The sequence below is a fragment of the Scomber scombrus genome, chromosome 12 (assembly GCF_963691925.1).
Source record: "Scomber scombrus chromosome 12, fScoSco1.1, whole genome shotgun sequence".
NCBI lineage: Eukaryota > Metazoa > Chordata > Actinopteri > Scombriformes > Scombridae > Scomber > Scomber scombrus.
In genome coordinates, this window is record NC_084981.1 from 26,985,294 (window position 1) to 27,007,749 (window position 22,456).

Genomic DNA, 22,456 nt, shown 5'->3' on the forward strand with positions numbered 1-22,456 from the left:
CCCCAGCCTGAAATGAGTATAACACAACTGAGCCTCTGAGTCCTGGGGGAACATCAGCGTTACATGAGCAGGGAAAGTCCTCGTCATGTTGCCAAGCTTCAACTATAAACCTGTTTGACTGTAAAGCCTTTTGGATGACAGCTCTCGGTGTTAGTGTTGAACAGGCAAACTTTTCATTCAAACCAGTTACAGCTGGAGATGTGTCTTCCTTTTTCAGTCATTTCTCTGCAGCTATTATTTCCTCAGCTGGTACTTTTAGATTTTCTTCATGGCCAAGTGTTCATATTGTGCTTGTTTCTATCATTTAAAATGTAATATATACCTGTGGAAGTACTTATATATATTGTAAATAGACCAGAATAGAATATGTCTTTGTCATTGCAAGTATACAATGAAACTCCATTTGAGCAGTCCAATTGCAGCATAAAAATATAAAATATAAAATATATATACCTAACACTGGCATACACATGCACGAGTCGTACCCAGACCCACAAAACTTAAAAAATATGTGTTCTAAAATATAAAATGCACTTCAGATATGACGAGTGTAACAATTTAAACAGGTGATTGATTATGTACTTATTGGGTCTTTTACTTAAATAAATGTAGCAATAAATTAAATACCTCAAATGTGTGCTTGAGTGTATGTATTTGATTAGCACAGGACTCAGAACATTTCTTCACAGTCAGCACCATTTATTACATCTCAGAGTAAATCAACAGTGAGTAACATGCTGCATTGCTCTCTGAGGGTCGAGTGTTGGTCAGTCGGTTCCAGTCAGTGATAGTAAATCAAATGTTTTCCATCAGAACTTTAAAACAGAAACTTTGGTGATTGTCTGAATGATTGACTCTTCGGGCGTTGCGGACGATTAGACCTCAGCTCAGGTTAAAGTCGGCCAGATGCTACATGAGATAACCAGGCTCCATGGCAACATCAAGCAGCTGTTTTCAATCAACAAGCTCCAATAAACCCGCTATTAACTACCTGCTTAACACAACATTGCAGAAATGCAAAGTTAGCAACTAGCTGGTGCAGAAAGTTAAAGATTTTAAGAGTTGGGGGAGACCAAGCAAAGCTAAAAAGTGTGTGACTTTTGGCACTTTTCCACTACACAGTTCCAGCACGCCTCGCCTCGGTACGGTTCCAGGAACCTTTTCCATTACAAAAAAGTACCTACTCAACGTGGGCGGGGTCGTCATAGCACGGCTCCGCGAAACTGCCGTGACTTTGTTTTATACGCGACACAAAACACATAAACAATGGAGGACATGGAGGAAGTGGTGTACTTGCTGCTGTATGAGGCTTTCTGTCTCACACAAAGCAAGAAAATTGAGCCGTATGGCTGTAACTATGGTAACGCTGCTGCCGGTATTTAAAAATGCTGGGTTTGATTCTTGTGTGGGACGGCTCATGACTCTTCCAGCGACAACTCTTCTGACCAATCAGCGACCAGCTGTGTGTCGACGTCACATTTTAGTACCGGCTCGGCTCGCTTGGAACCTCACCAGAGCAGGTACTAAAAAAGTACCAGGTACCAGGTACTTTCCCTAGTGGAAACGCAAAAAGAACCAAGGAGAGTCGAGACGAGTCGAGCTGGAACTGTGTAGTGGAAAAGCGCCATATGTGAAATAGTAGCAGACTATTTGCTAACTAGCTGTGACAGTGGGAAGTTTGTCAGCTCTTTGTGGAGTTCTGCTGCCCAACAGCAGTCCAAAAATAATGAATAAATTAATGTACAACACATTCAAAACATCACCCTCCAGGTTTTTGTTTTTCCTTATAATTTTTTTTTTTTTTTTTTTGGAAACCATGCCGACTGCGAGTGTTTCATGTGCTCCACTACAACATATGCCACCAATGAAAGTGTGTGAAGAGATTACAGAATTTATTGAAATCACTGAAACACGCAGGGAAATAAACTGAGACCCTTCAAAGACTGGAAGTCTCAGAGAGAGGGTTAAATGTTGGCAGGCGAGCAGTCGAATGCTTTCTCTTTCTCTCTCTCTTTCACTCTCTCTCTCCATGCAGGGAAATAAACTGAGACCCTTCAAAGACTGGAAGTGCTTTATTTCCCTCTTTCTCTCTCTCTCTCTCTCTTTCACTTTCTCTCTCTCTGTCTCTCTCTCTGTGTCTGTCTCTCTCTCTCTCCCTCTCTATGTCTCTCTCTCTCTGTGTGTCTGTCTCTCTCTCTCTCTCTGTCTCTCTCTCTCTCTGTGTGTCTGTCTCTCTCTCTCTCTCTCTCTCTCTCCCTCTCTCTCTATGTCTCTCTCTCTCTGTCCCTCTCTCTGTGTGTCTGTCTCTCTCTCTCTTTCTCTCTCTCTCTGTCTCTCTCTCTCTGTATCTGTCTCTCTCTGTCTCTCTCTCTGTCTCTCTCTCTCTCTCTCTCTGTCTCTCTCTCTTTCACTCTCTCTCTCTGTATCTGTCTCTCTCTCTCTCTCTGTATCTGTCTCTCTCTCTCTCTCTCTCTGTCTCTCTCTCTTTCACTCTCTCTCTCTGTGTCTGTCTCTCTCTCTCTTTCTCTCTCTCCCCCACCCACCCTCTCTCTCTCTCTCTCTCTCTCTCTCTCTCTCTCTCTCTCTCTCTCTCTCTCTCTCTCTCTGTGTATGATGTGATCAGAAGCCCAGAGCCACTGGTGCCACAGAGCGAGGACAATTGAGTCTGTCCTAAAAAGTAATAGCTTCTTCTCGACTTAATTAAGAAACTCACTCTGCATTCCATGTAAGCGGGGTCGTGGGGGGGCTGACTAACTGATCACACTGTGTCTGTGACGGTGTGTGTGTGTGTGTGTGTGTGTGTGTGTGTGTGTGTGTGTGTGTGTGTGTGTGTGTGTGTGTGTGGGTAACATGTGGCAGAGTGCCCACGAATCTCTGTCTTGCTGTTTGTGGATTAAAGATGTAAAACATAGTAAGAATTCTCTCTTTTAAATATCCTTTAACCATTTAGAGCCAATCCTTCTGTGGCATTTGGGGTGCTGTGTTTGCTAATGTGACACACCGCTGGCATAGTATTTTAACTCGAGGTTTGTGTAACGAGCGTGAAAAAGATAAACACAATAAAAGTTGGGCAGCATAGAATATATTAGGATATTTGTGTTGGTAGATGGGTCGGTGATAAATAAGGGTTGGCAACATGAGCAATTCAAACATACTGTATCTTTAAAAAATGTCTTAAAAGCAGCATCAGGTTTGTTGAAATGTGCATTTAGTATTTTTGTTAGTTTTATATAATTTGAAATGACATTTGTACCATTTTTTTTTACCAAAAGTAAGACTGAATGCTCCTGAAAATGTCAAATGGTGTAACCACAGTAGAATGACTTATACTTATAATGACTTAATGATAATGACTTCATTTAAAACAATGTAAATGTTTCCTGATCTCCATGGTTACCCAGAGTAAAGGTAATATTTAGAACAATTGTATTCCATTAGCTTTATTTAATATAAAAAGTTATAATGTAAGATCATGCCAAACTAGTTGATATGGTGTTTTATTGAGAATTTAGTGTTTTTAAGCAAGTTGAATTATTTGGTACAAAGTTTTTATGGTTACACCACTAAGACATTTTTACCATAATCCTCTAATATATTCTCTCAAAATGGATTAAAAGCAGAAATTTGATGCTGGATCCACAAAAAAAGAATGTGTGCAAGTTATTCATATGTTTATTTTCATATTTTAACACCTTTAAATTTGATTATAAACCACATGGACACAAAAAAAACATCATTGACCAAGGTAAGAAATATATTTTAACAGTAAAAAGCTTGTTGCTGATGCAGTAAAAAACATTAACTTACAGTGATTTAAAGCTCAATACTCTTTTTTCCTTCTGTGTTTGCACGTTAAATAATTTATTCCAAGTCCTCCTGAGCTACACACACACACACACCGGCTTCACCAGAAGATTGGATTTTCTATAAATTCTCAAAGAAAATCCCTTGGGAGCAGTAATCTATTCATTTTGTCAACGTGGTTAAAATGTCCCATGAAATCAAATAAGAAGTTCCAATACTGTTGGTTCTAAAGGACGGAGTGATGGAGGATCCTATTAAACTGCCCTGTAAGTGTCAGGTAAAAAAAAGTCCTACACGGTTTTTCAAGCCTGTATGAATATTTCAGGTTTCTATATGATTTTCACAAGGCTCCGAAAAAAATCTTTAGTGGCTTTTTACAGTTTCTGCGGTGATTCCAAATCCGAAATAATCCTTGAGGAGCTTCCGGTGTGATTAATGGAGGAGTTTAAAAAGTGGGACAGAAAATATTCCACCCTTCGTCTCTTACTCATTACTTTCTGATGTTGCCGTGGAGACAAAGTTATGCTTCATGTGCGTACCGAGCAACTTTTAACAATCTGAAGAGTTATCAAAAGTCCTTTCTGATAAAATCATTTTAAATTTAATTAGTTAAATGCTGGAAAGAGCAGAAAATATATGAATAGTGTTTAAACTATTACATCATCTAAACCAGGGGTGTCAAACATGCGGCCAGTGGGCCAGAACCGGCCCGCCGAGGGGGTCCAGTCTGGCCCACTTTCCTTTTTCCTCCCTTTCTTCCATCTTCCCTTATGTTCCCTTATCTTCCCTTATCTTCCTTCCTTCATCCCTTCCTTCCTTCCTTCCTTCCTTCCTTCCTTCCTTCCTTCCTTCCTTCCTTCCTTCCTTCCTTCCTCCCTCCCTTCCTTCCTCCCTCCTTTTCTTCCTTTCTTTCCTACCTTCCCTCCCTCCTTCCTTCCTTCCTTCCATCTTTCCTTCCTTCCTTCCTTCCTTCCTTCCTTCCTTCCTTCTTTCCTTCCTTATTTTTCTTCCTTCCTTCTTTCCTTCCATCTGTCCTTCCTTCTTTCATGTCTTATTTTTTCTTCCTTCCTTCCTTATTTCCTTCTTTCCTGTCTTCTTTCCCTTCCTTCATTCTTTCCTTTCATCTGTTCTTCTTTCCTGCCTTATTTTCCTTCCTTCCTTCCTTCCTTCCTTCCTCCCTTTCTTCCTTCCGTCATTCCTTCCTGTCTTCTTTTACTTCTTATCCTTATTTTTCTTCCCATTCCATTTGTCCCCCGTTCCTTCCTTCCTTCCTTCCTTCCTTCCTTCCTTCCTTCCTTCCTTCCTTCATTCATTCCTTATTTTCCTTCCTTCCTTCCTTCCATCCTTCCTTCCTTCCATCAAATTGGGCTGTATGTGGCCCTTGAATGAAAATGAGTTTGACCCTCCTGATTTTAACCCACAAGTGTAGACATGATAGACGTAGATAGTAAATAGTCATTTCTGACATGTAACAGTAAGTTGAGTATTTCACCACCTTGTATAATTGTGAGCGTGAAATGTGGTTTCATGCTGGAGAGCGAGAAAGTTCATGAAATGAGGACAAACGTCAGCGAGATTGAGCCGTCAGATACAGTGTGAAAGAGACGTTCGTCGTGCCAGCACACAGACCTTCCAGTCTCATTATGTGTACGTGTTCAGCTTCTTATACTGCTGGGGTGACATGATGATGAAGAGATATTACTCAAATGTGACTCAGGTAGTAGGAAATATACAGTCATAGAGCTCTGTCAGCATTCAGCACAGCGACAGCTTTTGGGTATTAAATTCCTTTCTACTTTTTTTTTTTAGCTTTGTGTTCCTGGAGAGGCGCCGGCTTATGGCTTGTGTACATTAATTTAACCTGGATTTTCTGAGGGTCAAATATTAAAGCATCTGCTGTAAGATATTTTATGATATTGTTCAGGAAGAAAAAAGCAGACTAGAATAACTTTGAGTGCTTTTGTTTTCATGTAAAGAGAGAGAGAGAGAGCAGAGATAATTACAGAGGTATTCATGAAGTACCCGCATTATTACTGCTAGTAATTCTCTCTTAAAGGTTATATGCATGAGCCATATTACCAAACTGCATCACACAGCTGAAGTGTCACACACAGCGTCACCTTCCGACCTTTTGGTGTAAGAGAGACGCCGACCTTTCTGCGAGGATTGCTCGGGATGAAAGTTGTTGTCTTGTGCAATCTGTGTTTTCAAATTAAAAAGAAGTTAGGGAGCATTTGCTTTGTGAAAGAAGTGCTAGAAAAAGAGGCAAGTGAGTGTGAAGAAACTGATTTTGAATGATGCAACACAATGCTGTGTAATTTTAGGAGAGCTTTCAATCTGCAGAATCAGACTGATGCTGAAAGTCACTTGACCTGTATAGAAGAATCTTTTGGCGCTTTTCCACTACACAGTTCCAGCTCGCCTCGCCTCCCCTCGGTACGGTTCCAGGAACCTTTTCCATTACAAAAAAGTACCTACTCAACGTGGGCGGGGTCGTCATAGCACGGCTCCGCGAAACTGCCGTGACTTCGTTTTATACGCGACACAAAACACATAAACAATGGAGGACATGGAGGCAGTGGTGTACTTGCTGCTGTATGAGGCTTTCTGTCTCACACAAAGCAAGAACATTGAGCCGTATAGCTGTAACTATGGTAACGCTGCTGCCGGTATTTAAAAATGCCGGGTTTGATTCTTGTGTGGGACGGCTCATGACTCTTCCAGTGACAACTACCAATCAGCGGCCAGCAGTGTGTCGACATCACATTTAGTACCGGCTCGGCTCGCTTGGAACCTCACCAGAGCAGGTACTAAAAAAGTATCAGGTACCAGGTACTTTCCCTAGTGGAAACGCTAAAAGAACCGAGGCGAGTCGAAAAGTGCCATATGTTATCCAATCCAAGTCTCCCAAACTGACTACAACTATCATCTTGTATCAAACACTTGGGAGGAAAATGTTTGAAATTACTATTACACTAAACCATGTAAGTTGTATTCATATAGCACTTTTGGAAAAATTAAGTGCTGAAACCAAAAAGTATAAAGTTAGAAGATGACAAAAAAGTTGAAGAAAACTACAGTGTTATGGCATCAGTGGTTGCAGAGGTACATTTGACTTCTGATAGACGCTTCCAAAAAAATACCTTCAGTCCTGTTAATGGAACATTTTGACAAGTTGCCCCCGATGTAGCTCCCCATGCAGTTTGCCATAATGACTTTTCCAGGCTGCTACTTTCTGTGTTTACTTTCAGTCAGACTCAAACTAGCATTTATGAACTCATGTCGAAATCATGTTTATTTGGAAAGTTTTAGGAGGCTCAATACATGTTGTTTTACACAAATTTTTAATTTCTTTTAATTATCTCTATAATGAAGCTGGCGAGTGCAACGTTTAAAGCTTAATCAATAGAGCCAAAAAATCGAATCACATCTATGGGAAATACATGTTGAAATATACCAGTTATCCTTTAATCCTAAACACAAATCTAATCGGATGAAATTTCGATAAATGGGAAAGGTAATATAAACATTTTTTAACTTAAAATTGTAAAAAGGCTAAATGGATTTTTGAAAGATGCAGATTTAATAAACAGATTAGACATAATCCTATCAAACCCTCACAAGGTAGTATTTTCACCTGCACTGTACTGTAGAAGTAGTACGATGAGGATTTGTTGGTGCAGCAGCAGCAAAAAAAAAACCAACATAATGATAATAGCAGGGGGGGGGGAAGTGAATATTAGTATGAGCGGCAGCAGTGTTAGCAGCATTCACATTCACATTAGCAGCCAGTTTGTGATTATAATCTCCAGTGTCAGAATGGAGCCTGCAGGGATACAAAGCCAATCCAGAGAGAGAGCGTGCTGGAGCTATCACCTGGAGAGTAATGAATTTCTGCACTACAGAGCCAGATGGCCAGAGGGACGTGACGAGGCCCCCGATACTTAGTGCTATTTATTTGGCAAAGCCCGGAGGTGTCCCGTGAATGCAATCTGAGCGAGAGAACAAGAAGAAGAAGAAGGGGAGACTTTATGGGGCCGGGCCGGTGTGACTGACACACATAGACAGATTAGCAGTGGTAGCGAGCCTATCTGCAGCGAGCAGGTGCGCTTAAAACGAGCCACTGGAGTGTGTGTTTATGTGTGTTTGTGTGTGTGTTTGTGTGTGTGTGAGAGAAAATAGAGAGAGCAGGTAGTATCAGATTTCCATGATTAGCCCGTTGTTGACCGCGGAGCTATCTTGACACGCTGCCATTTTTGTTTTTGTTTTGCTCGTACAGTCGGAGCGCGGCGGCCTGTTCACACACATCTATCTGTGCCATGCCACACCGGGGCCAAGTATCTGCAATGCAGTGGCTGCCATGGCTCCGCTCTGCTGCCTCTGTGCAACACCCCTGAGTCCACACAGACAGATTAAAACACACACACACACACATAGACATACACATATCTACATGCATACACACACACACACATATTAGAGAACATACACATGCAGGTACACACAGGCGTTGGATTGAATCAGACAGCTGCAGCACATTTACTCAACAGGAGGCATCATTCCCGTATATATATCCCATCTCCTCTTCCTCCTCTTCCTCCTCTTCTTCCCCAAGCCCCTCCCCAACCCTAGCACCTTCTTTTCTTTGCTTTTTTCTCGCCTATCCCTCGCTCTGTTGACCAGCTTGGCCATACTGTCTGCTTCCCATTGATCTGAATATATTGTGGAATAGGAGAGGCAGCCGGCCTCTTTCTTACCAGTTAGCTTCACAGTGTGTGTCACTTTACATCCCAAAAGAACAATTATGATTTATAAAAAAGCTCACAGTCCAACCTTTTCTCTAACAACTAGCGGCCGCTTCCTCGAATTCATAAAACTCAAGCTTTTTCACACATTTTCTGTTTGGCCGCCACACAAAACACATTAAATCCAATCAAAAAGCATCTGCAACGGAGGTCGTCAAAGCCACCTTTAAGAGACAGCGCTCTGCTATATACTGTTGCTCTTATCTCAGAACAGCCTCGGTATCTATGATGGTGATTTGGTGGATATTTATTGGACAGCTGTATAAGAGTAGGGATGAGGAGTAGAGGAGAGGTGCGTCGTTATCTTTATCGGATCACGCTGGGCGATAATGATATCCTCACATCAACGTAGCTGTAGATATATTGTTGTTTTTCAGATCACATCAGAGTGTTTTTAAGAGATTCAATCATCTTAAAATCAGACCTTGTGACTTTTATTGAACTGCCTGCTTTGAAATGTTGAAAACATTCTTACTTGTTGTGCTCCAGGGAAAGTTTGTCATACAATCTTTGTTAATGTTTTCAGATTTTTGTGCTTTTGAACAAAACAAAACAAAAACAGAAAAAGAAAAGAAAAAGAAAAATGCTAGTGACCCTGCTTTTTGAAATGGTGAACTGTTGAACGCTGAAGAAGATACTGAACAAATAAATGGGGGAAAAAAACATAAAGAAGTATAAAAATGGGATGAAAACGAGATAGACTAGTAGATAATATTGTTTTTATGACCTTTTATTTGTTGTGTGATTGTTTGTTGAGCATCCCTGTGGTGTTTCTGAAAAGACTTCTTTTATTTATTTATTTTATTAAGGAAGCTCCAAACTGAGTCAACTCACCCAGAAGTACCCAACATGGCAGCCATGAGAAAAGCTTGCAGAAATATGCTTCAGTTCTTGCTTTTGTATCTCTGCTCACCGTAGAAACACAGGATCATCTTTCATGAAAAGAAAGGAGAAATGAGAAATGAAGTTTATCTACAGCTCCTTCATGTATCAGGTGACTCGGATATTCGGGTTGATTATAATAAAGTGGTAATGAGTCACTTCCTCCAAAAGCCTTAACCCTCCTGTCGTCCTCCCGGGTCAAATTGACCCCGTCTCTTTTGACTGTTCCTTCTTTCCTTCCTTCCTCCCTCTTTCTTTAATTTTTCCTTCGTTCTTCCCCTCCTTCCCTCTTTCTTTGCTCCCTTCTCATTTCATACTTCTTTCCTCACTTCCTTCCTTCATTCCTTCCTTCCTTCATCCCTTCCTCTTCGACTTCCTTCCTTCCTCTTTTCCTCCCTCCTTCCTTCCTTCCTTCATTCCTCCTTTCCTGCCTTCCTTCCTTCCTTCCTTCATTCCTCCTTTCCTTCCTCCCTTCCTTCCTCTTTTCCACCCTCCCTCCCTCCTTACTCCTTTCCTTCCTTCCTTATTTCCTTCCTTCCTTCCTTCCTTCCTTCCTTCCTTCCTTCCTTCCTTCCTTCCTTCCTTTCTTCCTTCATTGACCTGAGGACAACAGGAGGGTTAAAGACAACACAAATCAGAGGTAGTTCAGGTACATTTCAGATGCTTTGCCAATGCAAGGAGCAAATGTAATAAAATATGTGCTTTTCTGTGTTGATCCTGGCAAATAGGACACTTAGATTCATGTGGTGACAATTGTCTTGAGTCAGTTTGTATAGTTTCATTTACTGCAACACTAAAAACCATAAAGTGATTTTTGAAGAGGTGAAACAGTCTCTCCTGAATTACCCTCATGTTTACCACTTCCTTCCTTCATTCCTTCCTTCCTTCATCCCTTCCTCCTCTACTTCCTTCCTTCATCCTTTCCTTCCTCCCTTCCTTCCTTCCTCTTTTCTTCCCTCCCTCCTTCCTTCCTTCCTCTTTTCCTTCCTTCCTTCATTCCTCCTGTCCTTCCTTCCTCCCTTCCTCTTTTCCTCCCTCCCTCCTTACTTCCTTCTTTCCCTCCTCATTCCTTCCTTCCTCCTGTCCTTCCTTCTTTCCTTCCTTTCCTTCCTCTCTTCCTTCTTTCCTCCCTCCCTCCTTCTCTTTCTTTCCTCCCCCCAGCTTCCTTCCTTTCTTCCTCCCTTCCTTCCTTCCTCTTTTCCTTAAAATAGCTGCTTTTCTGTGTTGATCCTGGCAAATAGGACACTGTCTTGAGTCAGTTTGTATAGTTTCATTTACTGCAACACGAAAAACCATAAAGTGATTTTTGAAGAGGTGAAACAGTCTCTCCTGAATTACCCTCATGTTTACCACTTCCTTCCTTCATTCCTTCCTTCCTTCATCCCTTCCTCCTCTACTTCCTTCCTTCATCCTTTCCTTTCTCCCTTCCTTCCTTCCTCTTTTCCTTCCTTCCTTCCTTCATTCCGCCTTTCCTTCCTTCCTCTTTTCCTCCCTCCCTCCTTACTTCCTTCTTTCCTTCCTCATTCCTTCCTTCCTCCTGTCCTTCCTTCTTTCCTTCCTTTCCTTCCTCTCTTCCTTCTTTCCTCCCTCCCTCCTTCTCTCTTTCTTCCCTCTCTCCTTTCCTTTCTTCCTCAATCCCTCCTTTCCTTCCTTTCTTCCTCCCTTCCTCTTTTCCTTAAAATACCTGCTTTTCTGTGTTGATCCTGGCAAATAGGACACTGTCTTGAGTCAGTTTGTATAGTTTCATTTACTGCAACAGAAAAACCATAAAGTGATTTTGAAGAGGTGAAACAGTCTCTCCTGAATTACCCTCATGTTTACCTCAGTTTCTTTCCTTTTTTTTTGTAAAGGCATCACATTCAGTATGTGCAAATTCTCATTAAAGCACTTAGTAATTATGCAAAAAAACACTGGCAGCAGCAGCAGCAATCCTAATCCAAAAATCTTCCTTCTTGCACAGCTATTTCTACGCATCGTTCTGAAGAGGTAAAATTCAGGTCAGGCTCAGTCTCAGTGCGTTGTTTTCTATCTTCTGTACCTGTGCATCACATTTCAAGACAGTTGATTTTGAGATATTATTCTATTTTGAAGCATCTCTTTGTGTCCTCAGAAAGAGCTTCAAACTTTTTTTTTCAATTATACAGTAGAGCGTCTATAATTTAGCACAGTGGAAACTCAAGAGTAAAATATTTGGTGAATCTCTGGAGAGAAAAAGGAAAACAAATGATTCCCATGATAACACAACATCTGTGTTTGAGGCTTTATGCTCAAGCTTCTCTTTTATTTCTATTTCACCTTTTGGATGGTTTGCTTGTAAATGGCTCCAGTACGCACCATCAGATTGTTTACGCTGTTAGACTGCAGCTTACTTCAAATAAACACATGACTTTATCTGTTTTAAATGTGCTGCATGAATCATCATCTAAATATCTACTTCACATGTGCAGTTATCAGTCCGCAGGTACAGATGTGCAACCACTGCTGGAATGTTCTTTTAACCCTCCTGTCGTCCTCCCGGGTCAAATTGACCCCATCTGTTTTGACTGTTCCTTCTTTCCTTCATTCCTCCCTCTTTCTTTAATTTGTCCATCGTTCTTCCCCTCCTTCCCTCTTTCTTTGCTCCCTCCTCCTTCCATACTTCTTTCCTCACTTCTTTCCTCACTTCCTTCCTTCATCCGTTCCTCCTCTACTTCCTTCCTTCCTCTTTTCCTTCCTTCATTCATCCTTTCCTTCCTCCCTTCCTTCCTTCCTCTTTTCCTCCCTCCCTCCTTCCTTCCTTCCTTCCTTCCTCCTGTCCTTCATTATTTCCTTCCTTCTTTCCTTCCTCTCTTCCTTCTTTCCTCCCTCTCTCCTTCTCTCTTTCTTTCCTCTCCCCAGCTTCCTTCCTTTTTTCCTCCCTTCCTCTTTTTCCTTTCTCCATCCCTCCTTCTCTCTTTCTTTCCTCTCTCCTTTCCTCCCTCCCTCCTTACTCCTTTCCTTCCCTCCTTACTCCTTTCCTTCCTTCCTTCCTTCCTTCCTCATTCTTTCCTTCCTCATGTCTTTCCTTCCTTCCTTCCTCATTCCTTCCTTCCTCCTGTCCTTCCTTCTTTCCTTCCTTCCTTCATTGACCTGAGGACAACAGGAGGGTTAACACTATTATCCTCTATAATAAAACAGTTACCAGACCATCGTAGGTGCAGTAATATGAGGACACGGTGTAACACGTCACTCCAGATGACTTCAAATGAATCATTTGTCCTCCACACATGTTTATTTATACATTTTCTACGTCAGCAGTGTCAAAACTAGTGCTGAGATACAGATTTCTTATTGTCACATTAGTTCCCTGGAGTCACCAAACTGGAAGTTACTTTAATATGGCATGAGAGAGAGAAAGGGAGAAGAGAGAGAGAGAAGAGAGAGAGAGAGAAGAGAAAGAGAGAGAGAAAGAGAGAAGAGAGAGAGAGAAGAGAGAGAGAAAGGGAGAAGAGAGAGAGAGAAGAGAGAGAGAGAGAAGAGAAGCTGATAATGGAGAAAACTTTACTCCAACTATATTTACTGTCATCTGAGGTCATGTGTTAGCTGAATTTATCACATATATAATAGGTGCATTTGTACATTTTTACCAATAAGTACTTCCTAGATGTTCCAGGCTGCAAGCTGCACTATATATCCTAAAGTATGTGGACTCATTCGCTTACACATATTTGTATATCTTTGATGTTTTTCTCTGTTCGGGCAACAACGCTTTGCTGTACAGTGATATTTCAGACAATAGTGTGCAGCCAAACTTTTTAACCCTTGTGTCGTCCTCCCGGGTCAAATTGACCCAGTTCTGTTTTGACTGTTCCTTCTTTCCTTCCTTCCTTCCTTCCTTCCTTCCTTCCTTCCTTCCTTCCTTCCTTCCTTCCTCCCTCTTTCTCTCTCTCTTTCCTTCCTCCCTCCTTTCCTTCCTTCTGCCTCCCTTCCATCTTTCCTTCCTTCCTTCCTTCCTTCCTTCCTTCCTTCCTTCCTTCCTTCCTTCCATCTGTCTTCTCTTCCTTCCTTCATCCCTTCCTTCTTTCCATCTTTCCTTCCTTCCTTCCATCATTCCAACTTTCTTTCCTGCCTTCCTTCCTTCCTTCCTTCCTTCCATCCTTCCATATTTCCTTCCTTCTTCCTCCCTTCCTTCCATCCTCCCTCCTTTACTTCTTTCTTCCTCCTTTCCATCCATCCTTCCATATTTCCTTCATTCCTTCCTCCTTTCCTTCCTTCTTCCTCCCTTCCTTCCTTCCATCATTCCAACTTTCTTTCCTGCCTGCCTTCCTTCCTTCCTTCCTTCCATCCTTCCATCTTTCCTTCCTTCTTCCTCCCTTCCTTCCATCCTCCCTCCTTTACTTACTTTCTTCCTCTTTCCATCCTTCCTTCCTCCCTTCCTTCCATCCTTCCATATTTCCTTCATTCCTTCCTCCTTTCCTTCCTTCTTCCTCCCTTCCATCTTTCCTTCCATCCTTCCATCATTCCATCTTTCCTTCCTTCCATCTTTCCTTCCTTCCTTCCTTCCATCTTTCCTTCCTTCCTTCCGTCCTTCCTTCCTTCCATCCATCCTTCCATCTTTCCTTCTTTCCTTGACTCGAGGACAACAGGAGGGTTAAGGCAGAAGTTTGTTGAAGGCCTTTTGCCGTTCTCCATGTATTGTGTGGAAGAACTTGACCCGACTTAACAGAATCTAAACCTTTCCCTTTCTCAGGGGTGTGTGTGTGTGTGTGTGTGTGTGTGTGTGTGTGTGTGTGTGTGTGTGTGTGTGTGTGTGTGTGTGTGTGTGTTACTATACACTGAGAATCTGCTCTTGCTCACGTTCTTCCCCGCTTCTCTGGACTGTTGACTAATGAATGTTTGTCTGTTCAAATCAGTTCAAATACCTTCATCCGGGTCAAATGTGTCTCCTCTCTGATCTCACACGTCTCACATCTCACACTACTGCTTACATCCCAAACACCTTAAAGCTCAATACAGCTAATAAGCCCTCTTTCTACTCCAGGAAACACCATGTCCTCTTTTTTTCTTATATCCTTTCTTCTTTCTTCTGTAGTCCATGTGCCTCTGGTCTTTATTCCTGCTCTCAAAGTCGATCAATAATCAGGCAGGCCAGGACTAGCCTGTCAGAGACCTTCGCTATCAGTTAGCACGGCTGGCTTTCTGGCTGCCTGGCTGATTGTCGTTCTGCCACTCTCGGGGAATGTCATCCGTGAAGGACGCCCATTACAAGCCTGCCCACGGGACTGTCATGCTTTAAGAGGGCCTATTATGTTCTTCTTTATTTTCAATCATATTTATGATGATACAATGTCAGATGTTATATGTTATATATTAAACGTAAACATCTGTAGAAGTAATCCCTGTGAGCAGAGGGCTTAGGTTTCAGACTCCTCTGAATAACTTTCAAATGGAGCCCATGTCAGCTTGTGATGGATTTCTTTATATGGTCATTTATTGCAAGCACTGGTGCGAAATCACTGCTGCACTCTGCTGTGGTTATGACATTTTTCCATCGTTTTGGGAGTTGTCACACCAAATGTTTTTCCGCTACACAATAAGGCAAAGTAAAGTAAGTAGTTTACCTGTTGGAGGTGTGCTGGTCGTCTACAACTCTTCATCAAACATCATCATCATCACTGTGGCTATTTCCATTTGTACTATTCCTCCCTGCATTACTTCTAACTGATCCACTCAACAAAAAGCTCTAAATATGTCCACATATCATCGTGTCAACCTGTTTTTAGCACCACTAACGAAGCTTTGCAAATTTGGTTAGAAACACATTTAATTTACCTGTAAATTCTTCCTAATTTTGGATTAGATTAGATTAGATTATGTGTAAAACAAGAAACAACTAAACAAAAACAAAAACAAAATATAAAAAAAAAAGAAAGCACAACTTACACCTAACAGAAAATGGAAAACATGATGCAATGCACTTTCAACCACATCCGAAAGGGAGTGGGAAGAAGTCAAAACTTATTAAATCCCACCCCTACTTCCTAAATCAATGCTTGCTAGCTCCTGATTTAATTACTAATTCATAACATGTTCTAATGCGTTATGTAATTATGTGTGTGATAATTAAAGTTCTTGTGTTATTTTGTTATTTAAATGATTTTAATATGAAGCAGTAAAGCAAGAAATGTTGGGTTTGCATCAGCATTAATTTAACATGACGTAACCCTTTAGCAGGTTTCTAGAAAACTGGCCAATCAGGACAGAATAATCTCATCAGGAGGGGCGGTCTTAGCGAAACAGGAACTACAACTGCCTGTTAAGAGACAGAGGCTGAACTGAGGGGCTGCATAAAAGCCCTGTATAAGATAAATACGGAGTTTTTTTTAAAGCTGTGAATCATACAAAGCGACTATAGTAGAGTAAAACCCCTCAAACACATCTGTGCATTGGGACAAACATATGCAAAGAAGAGAAGGAAGCAGAACAGGGAAGAAAGTAGAAGTAGTGGTTGACAAATAGAGATTTTAATATCTCTCCATGTAGGCAATATAACTTCTGGCCTCTGTATCCACTCAACATGCTCAGCACATCAACATGTTTCACTGATTATTGCCTAATCAGTGTTTCATTGGTAACTGTTAGCGCTAGATAAAATATGACTTGAATAGTGCTTAAGCACATTCTGCTGAACAGGCTCTTTGAAGGTAATTAATGTAGAAAAGATTGCAACGCCAGCAAAGGAAAGTTACGCTCAGAAATGACAATTATCTGCTTTGTGTTTTCATTTGGAGCAATTTTGGGGGGTTTGCTCCGTTCTGGCTAGACTGCAGAATTCTTGACATTTTATCAGACCGGCTGCAATATTTCCTGCACCGAGCATATTTAAACATTCATTTATTCACATTCTCAGTGGGGGGGGGGGAAAAAAAGGATGGGGAAAGGTTAGCTTTAGCAGGCCTCTTTGGGTGTGTGGCTGAATTTAATAAAACCTCACTACACAGAACGCTGTCTGATACGACACAAATAATAATGGGAAATCGAGCTGGAAATGTAAATTAGGAAGTAAATCTGGTAAAATATCATTCCAGATGCCCATTAAGCTGCTAATGCAAACCCAGGGAGTGGAGTATAACTTGACTGCCTTGTTAACACTGTCTTCGAAATTGAAGACAGTGAAGAGGAGACTGCAGATCATGCACTAATATTCAGGATGTGCTCTGTCCTAGATCATTTTTGAGAGGAAATATTGACTTTCTTTGTAATGTATTTGCTTTCCAGATACCAATTGTCCGCTAAAGTCAGGGCTCACTGGTTAAAGACAGGATGAAAGATGTTTATGATGCATACATACACAGCTACAAAGGAGCCACTGAGATTATAAAGGAATCTATGACCTAAATAATTTCTAATTTGTAGCGTATTTTGACCCTTTTTTTACTCGATCACTGCATTTGTGTTTCATTTAGAGTCATCTTATTGCATAACATGTAGTCTTGCATGACTTGCTCAGCCCATATTACTTAACAGACGGAATAAACAAGTGAATCTGGGGAAGAGAAATGAGAGAGAAGGGGTTGTGATGGAGGAATCAATGTGTTAAACTGATAGACTGGATAAGATGTAAGATTGTAGATAGTAGGAGTGTACACTGCATATTACAATATATAGGTAGGAGGAAAGATGACAGTCTATTGGATTCAATATTTAGCCAAAACTACAATTTTTCCCTTAAATAAATGTTTTAGAAGCCTGGATACTGTGTTTATGTTGCAAATAAAATGTATTTTATGTAAACATATTTTGTAGGATTGAGGGCTGCAGCAGCATTAGATTCTCCAAATCTGTAAGTGCAAATTGATCCTGTATATTCTCCCTCAGTTCTGAGTTTACAAAATGAAAGAAACAATAATTAAATCATGAATACTGCATCACCTGCACCCACTTGTGATTGGATTCATCCCTCTGCCGATCTCCTTAGCATATTCAGCTCTTTGAGAGTCGTCTAAAGACATCAGTGTCACTGTTAGAAGTTCAGGAAGAGCCTTGATTTATCTTTTTTTTATTACTGAATTATTAAGCATTACATAAATGGCTTTTTTTCCCTTTCTCCCGTGCATTCAAGAAAATCAGCAGATGTGTTATTCCATCCTCATTTTGTCGATGATGGATGGAGATGAAAGAAGGAAGAGAGAGGGAGAGAGGTTCAAGTGGACGGTTGTGTTATCCAGAGCAATGGTTTATTGATCCGTGCATCGCCTCTCCCTCTTTCTCTCCTCACAGCACGACAGAGTAAATTGGACTGTTTTCTTCCGCGATGATCGACATCTGCCTTATGCGAGCAATGTTTTCAAACTTGCGGTGATATTTTCAGCAGACTGAAATTATTTTTTATTTATTTTTCCAGTTGACTGTTGCATTCCCCTTCTTAAAATGACACAATTCTTTGAGTGCGCCGAGCGTCTGAGCTGACAGGTGACGAGTGTTAAACTAAAACAACATACAGTGCATTGTGACAACTCTCTCAACAACAAAAAAAAAAGAAGAAAAAAAAAGAGAGAGGACAACAAATGGCACTTCTGTCACTTATCGCCAGGACTAACAAAGCAGCAGAGCCCAGTCCAAGCATGAAATCATGTCTGGAGGGAAATCTTTCATGTTCCAAAAAAATATAGAGTAGTGTTGCAGTAGTGTTTCTCTGTGTGCTGGATGTGGCACTACAAGCCAAAGGAACCATGTCAGGACTCACCAAATGGCGTTATGATGTTCTGAATTCTCCTCTTACTCTATCTTGATTTCTCTTTCTTTATTTCTAGCGAGTTGACAGCTTTACTTTGGAAGAAAATTGAATTGAATCTCTCTGTGAATCCATGTGAACATTCAAATAAAACCTTTGAAAAGGTTGCGTTTAACCCTCCTGTTGTCTTCGAGTCAAGGAAGGAAGGGAGGAAGAAGGAAGGAAATGAGGGAGGAAGGAAGGAGGGAAGGGAGGGAAGGAGGAAGAAGGAAGGGAGGGAGGAAGAAGGAAGGAAAGGAGGGAGGAAGGAAGGAGGGAAGGAAGAAGGAAGGGAGGGAGGAAGGAAGACGGAAGGAAAGGAGGGAGGGAGGGAGGAAGGAAGGAAGGTAGGAGGGAGGGAGGAAAGAAGGAAGGAAGGAAAGAAGGACAGGGGAAGGGGGAAGGAGGGAAGGAGGAAAGAAAGAAGGGAGGAAGGAAAGGAAAGGAATGAAGGACAGAAGGAAGGAAGAAAGGGGGATGGAGGAAGGAAAGAAGGACGGGAAGAAAGAGTGAGGAAGGAAAGAAAGAGAGAAGGAGGGAGGAAGGACAGACGGAAGGAAGGCTCAGGGGTTTTTTTACAATCTGTACAGCAATACAACATCCTCTGTCCTTAAACCGTAGATTCACATAAGGAAAAACTCCACCAACACAAAACCTTTCAATAAAGAAACCTTCACAACTACACCATCGTCACTTTTTAACAATGGTACAAATGTTAGCAATGGATGGAAAAATTGTGTGCGGGTCTGAAAATCACCGCTGCGTTACGTAACCGGTAACCAATAGCACGGTTACACACCGGAGCATAAACCCGCCCCTGCTGCTGTAGAGGTATAAATACATTCAGCGCACACTACTACTACTACAGTCTACAGTTAGCCAGTTAGCTGAGTTAGCCGCCGAGCTAGCCGCCGAGTTAGCCACCGAGCTAGCAGCCGAGTTAGCCGCAGAAAGCTCTCAGACCTAGCGTCCATATTTCTGGTAGAGGTGGTGACTTTGATTGACAGGTGACACTTGGAAGGGGGCGGGGCTTCAGCGGACTCGGCGGCCACCCCCACAGCGTTTGGGAGAAGAGAAATAGGCAGACTTTTACACAACTTTGAAGCCTAATTTCATATATTTGGCGATTTTTTTAATCATTCAAATTTTGCAGGGTGGTTAACACACTTTCCTGTTCCTTTTAAATAACATTTTCAGTTACATTGCCACTGAGTCACTTTGTAGCTATGACATCACTGTTTCATAAAAAAAACACAAAGCAGCTTTTTGTCTCATTCAAATGAGAAGTTGTCAGTTTCACAGCGCTCTGAACTTGCTGGCAAATATATGGATTCTGAATCCAAAATGAAGGATTGGATGTCTGAAGCGAGCCCACGATGCAAGACTACACACAGCCTGCCATGTTACTCATAACCTGCTCTGCACGTTCAACACCACAGAAGAAGAGGAAAGGAGCAGTGGGAGAGAAAGGATGTATGAATTCCTTCGTATCAGAGATAGCAATAGCCTAATTACATCTCTCCTTCTCCCTCCCTTTCTTCCCTCCTGAAGCTGTCGGTCGTCCAGACTGTTTTCTCGACTGACACATCGCCCCTCACCCACATGTTCTGCTCATGGAATAACCTTTGAACTCTAATGAAATGCTGTATTTCATCTAACAGCTGGCAGTACTGTAGTTTACAGTACCTCCTGCGATAAATCACACACCTACATCCATCTACTGTAGAGCTGATATCGTCTCGTTGTTTCTGAGCAGGTTACACCTTTAAAAGGAACACGCCTTCACTGTCGGGAGGCACTTGACCTTTAACCCCTCCTACTGAAACGCAGTCTTTGTAGACAGAGAGAAGAGCTGTTAAAAGCATCACACAGGCAGATGCTTAACCCGTTCAACCATTATAACCATCGTTGTACCTGTTGAGTTTAGAATTACGACTATGGAGTCCAAATTAAAGCAGCAAGGGTTGCAAACTCTGATATATTATTCCTAATATGGGGTTCCCTTAATTCCCTTAACCCTCCTGTTGTCCTCGAGTCAATGTAGGAAGGGAGGAAGAAGGAAGGAAGGAAGGGAGGATGGAAGGGGGGAAGAAGGAAGGAAAGGAGGGAGGAAGGAAGGAAGGCAGTAAGGAAGATGGAAGGGAAGGAGGGAGGGAGGAAGGAAGGAAGGGAGGGAGAAGGAAGGGAGAAAGAAGGAAGGAAAGGAGGGAGGGAGGAAGAAGGAAGGAAAGGAAGAAGGAAGGATGGGAGGAAGGAAGGATGGGAGGAAAGAAGGAAGGATGGAAGGGAGGAAGAAGGAAAGAAAGGAGGAAGAAGGAAGGAAAGGAGGGAGGAAGGAAGGAAGGAAGGGAGGGAGGAAGGGAGGATGGAAGGGAGGAAGAAGGAAGGAAAGGAGGAAGGAAGGGAAGAAGAATGAAGGAAAGGAGGGAGGAAGGAAGGAATTGAGGAATAAAGGAAAGGAGGAAGGGAGGAAGGACATGGGAAAGAAGGAAGGGAGGAAGGTAGGGGGGAGGAAAGAAAGAGAAAAGGAGGAAGGAAGGAAGGAAGGAAAGAAGGAGGGAGGAGGAAGGAAGGACAGAAGCAAGGAAGAAAGGGGGATGGAGGAAGGAAAGAAGGAAGGGAGGAAAGAAAGAATGAAGGGAGGAAAGAAGGAACAGTCAAAACAGACGGGGTCAATTTGACCCAGGAGGACGACACAAAGGTTAATTCCTTTAATGCAACGGCAGCATCCTCCCTTCAGTCACTCTCTGCCTGGTAAACACCTACGTTTTTTAAGTCCATACCCCCAGTTTTCATATAATTGCTACCTCAAACTGATTCTCTTTAATACATTATATAACATTCACCTCATTTTCACTGTAAACTGTAACTTTCACCGTAACTACATCTGTATATAATTCATTCTTATACATAATATTCATCTATCTTAATCCCATATGCACCTGTGTATATAACTTATTTTCCTGTGTATGTATATATATATATATATATAAATGTTTTTCACCTGTACATATAAATTATGTTCTTTTAAGCTCTTGCAAATCTGCATTTTGTTGCGCTTGTACTTGAACTATGTGCAACAACAAAGTTAAATGTAACCTAACCTAATGTAATCTAATGTCATTTTATCTAATCTAATCTAATCTAATCTAAAATTACAATTACCAGACATCAGCCTAGTGGCATCATTAGGTCATGTTTATGCATTATAAGGTGGATTTAGAAGGTTGAATATTCTCCATATGGCAAGTAAAGTGTCCCTTTATTATACTACAGCACTTGTTGCTTGCATTTAAAAATCATTCCTCAGTTGCTGAAATGATGATGATGAATGACCGTCTTAACCATCTTTTACAAGCTGCCTCTTTGATTAAGAGCGTTGTACCATCACGTCCAACCTGTTGACATTCTCATTTGATAAAATCACATTTGAGATCTCATTGCTGATTCGATTCCTGACCTAACTTCCCCTCTCAAATGAAAACTAGTCCCTCAACCAGCCAATTACCAAGGGTTGTTCAAGATCCCTAGAGCCCAATCATTAGCCAGCATCTCATAATTACCCCACCACTACCACCACCACTACCCCTCCACCCTCCCAAACACACACATACACCTCATCTCATATTGTTGATTAAGAGATCTGAGGGCCACACCGAAATAACTCACCTCCCCTCGTCCATTCATTTCCACTCCGAACACATCTAGTTAATAATCTCTCCATTTCTTGATTGAGAAATCTTCAGTTCATTTGAATGTATTTTCCACACACCATTAAAGGACAACCTAATACAGTAATCAGTACATTAATGGAACAGCATCCTGTGAGTAAAAAGTGATTTTTAATCAACGAAGCATGAAGTTCTGGCTCATCACTGTTCATTCAGCTACTTTTAAAAAAAAAAGAAAAAAAAAACATGGCTGAGTATCGGCTAATGAGACTCATTTTTCATTTGTAAGCACAAAGGAAACAGTCAGCAGTCTGGTCTGGTATTAATAAGAACATCATCTGTGGTGCAGATCTGATTTCTCTCCACGTCTGAAAAGCCGCGGCCCGACCGAATGCATCTAAGGCTTTCAAAACACAGCTGATGGATGACTGCAACTACCCCTCCCCACCCCTCTTTTCATTTATCTTTTTTTTTTATTTAATAAATTATCGTCAATGAGCAATAAAAAGCCTACAACGCCATCAATTGCGCCGTGTTTTTTCCCTCCCATTTTTTCCTTAAAC

General features: G+C 41.5%; 1 protein-coding gene across 1 annotated transcript in view; it reads left to right on the forward strand.

Annotated features, from left to right (window-relative positions):
* LOC133991875 (pro-neuregulin-3, membrane-bound isoform) overlaps nt 1-22,456 on the forward strand; it is a 469,463-nt gene that overhangs the window by 242,913 nt on the left and 204,094 nt on the right. The window lies entirely within an intron of this gene.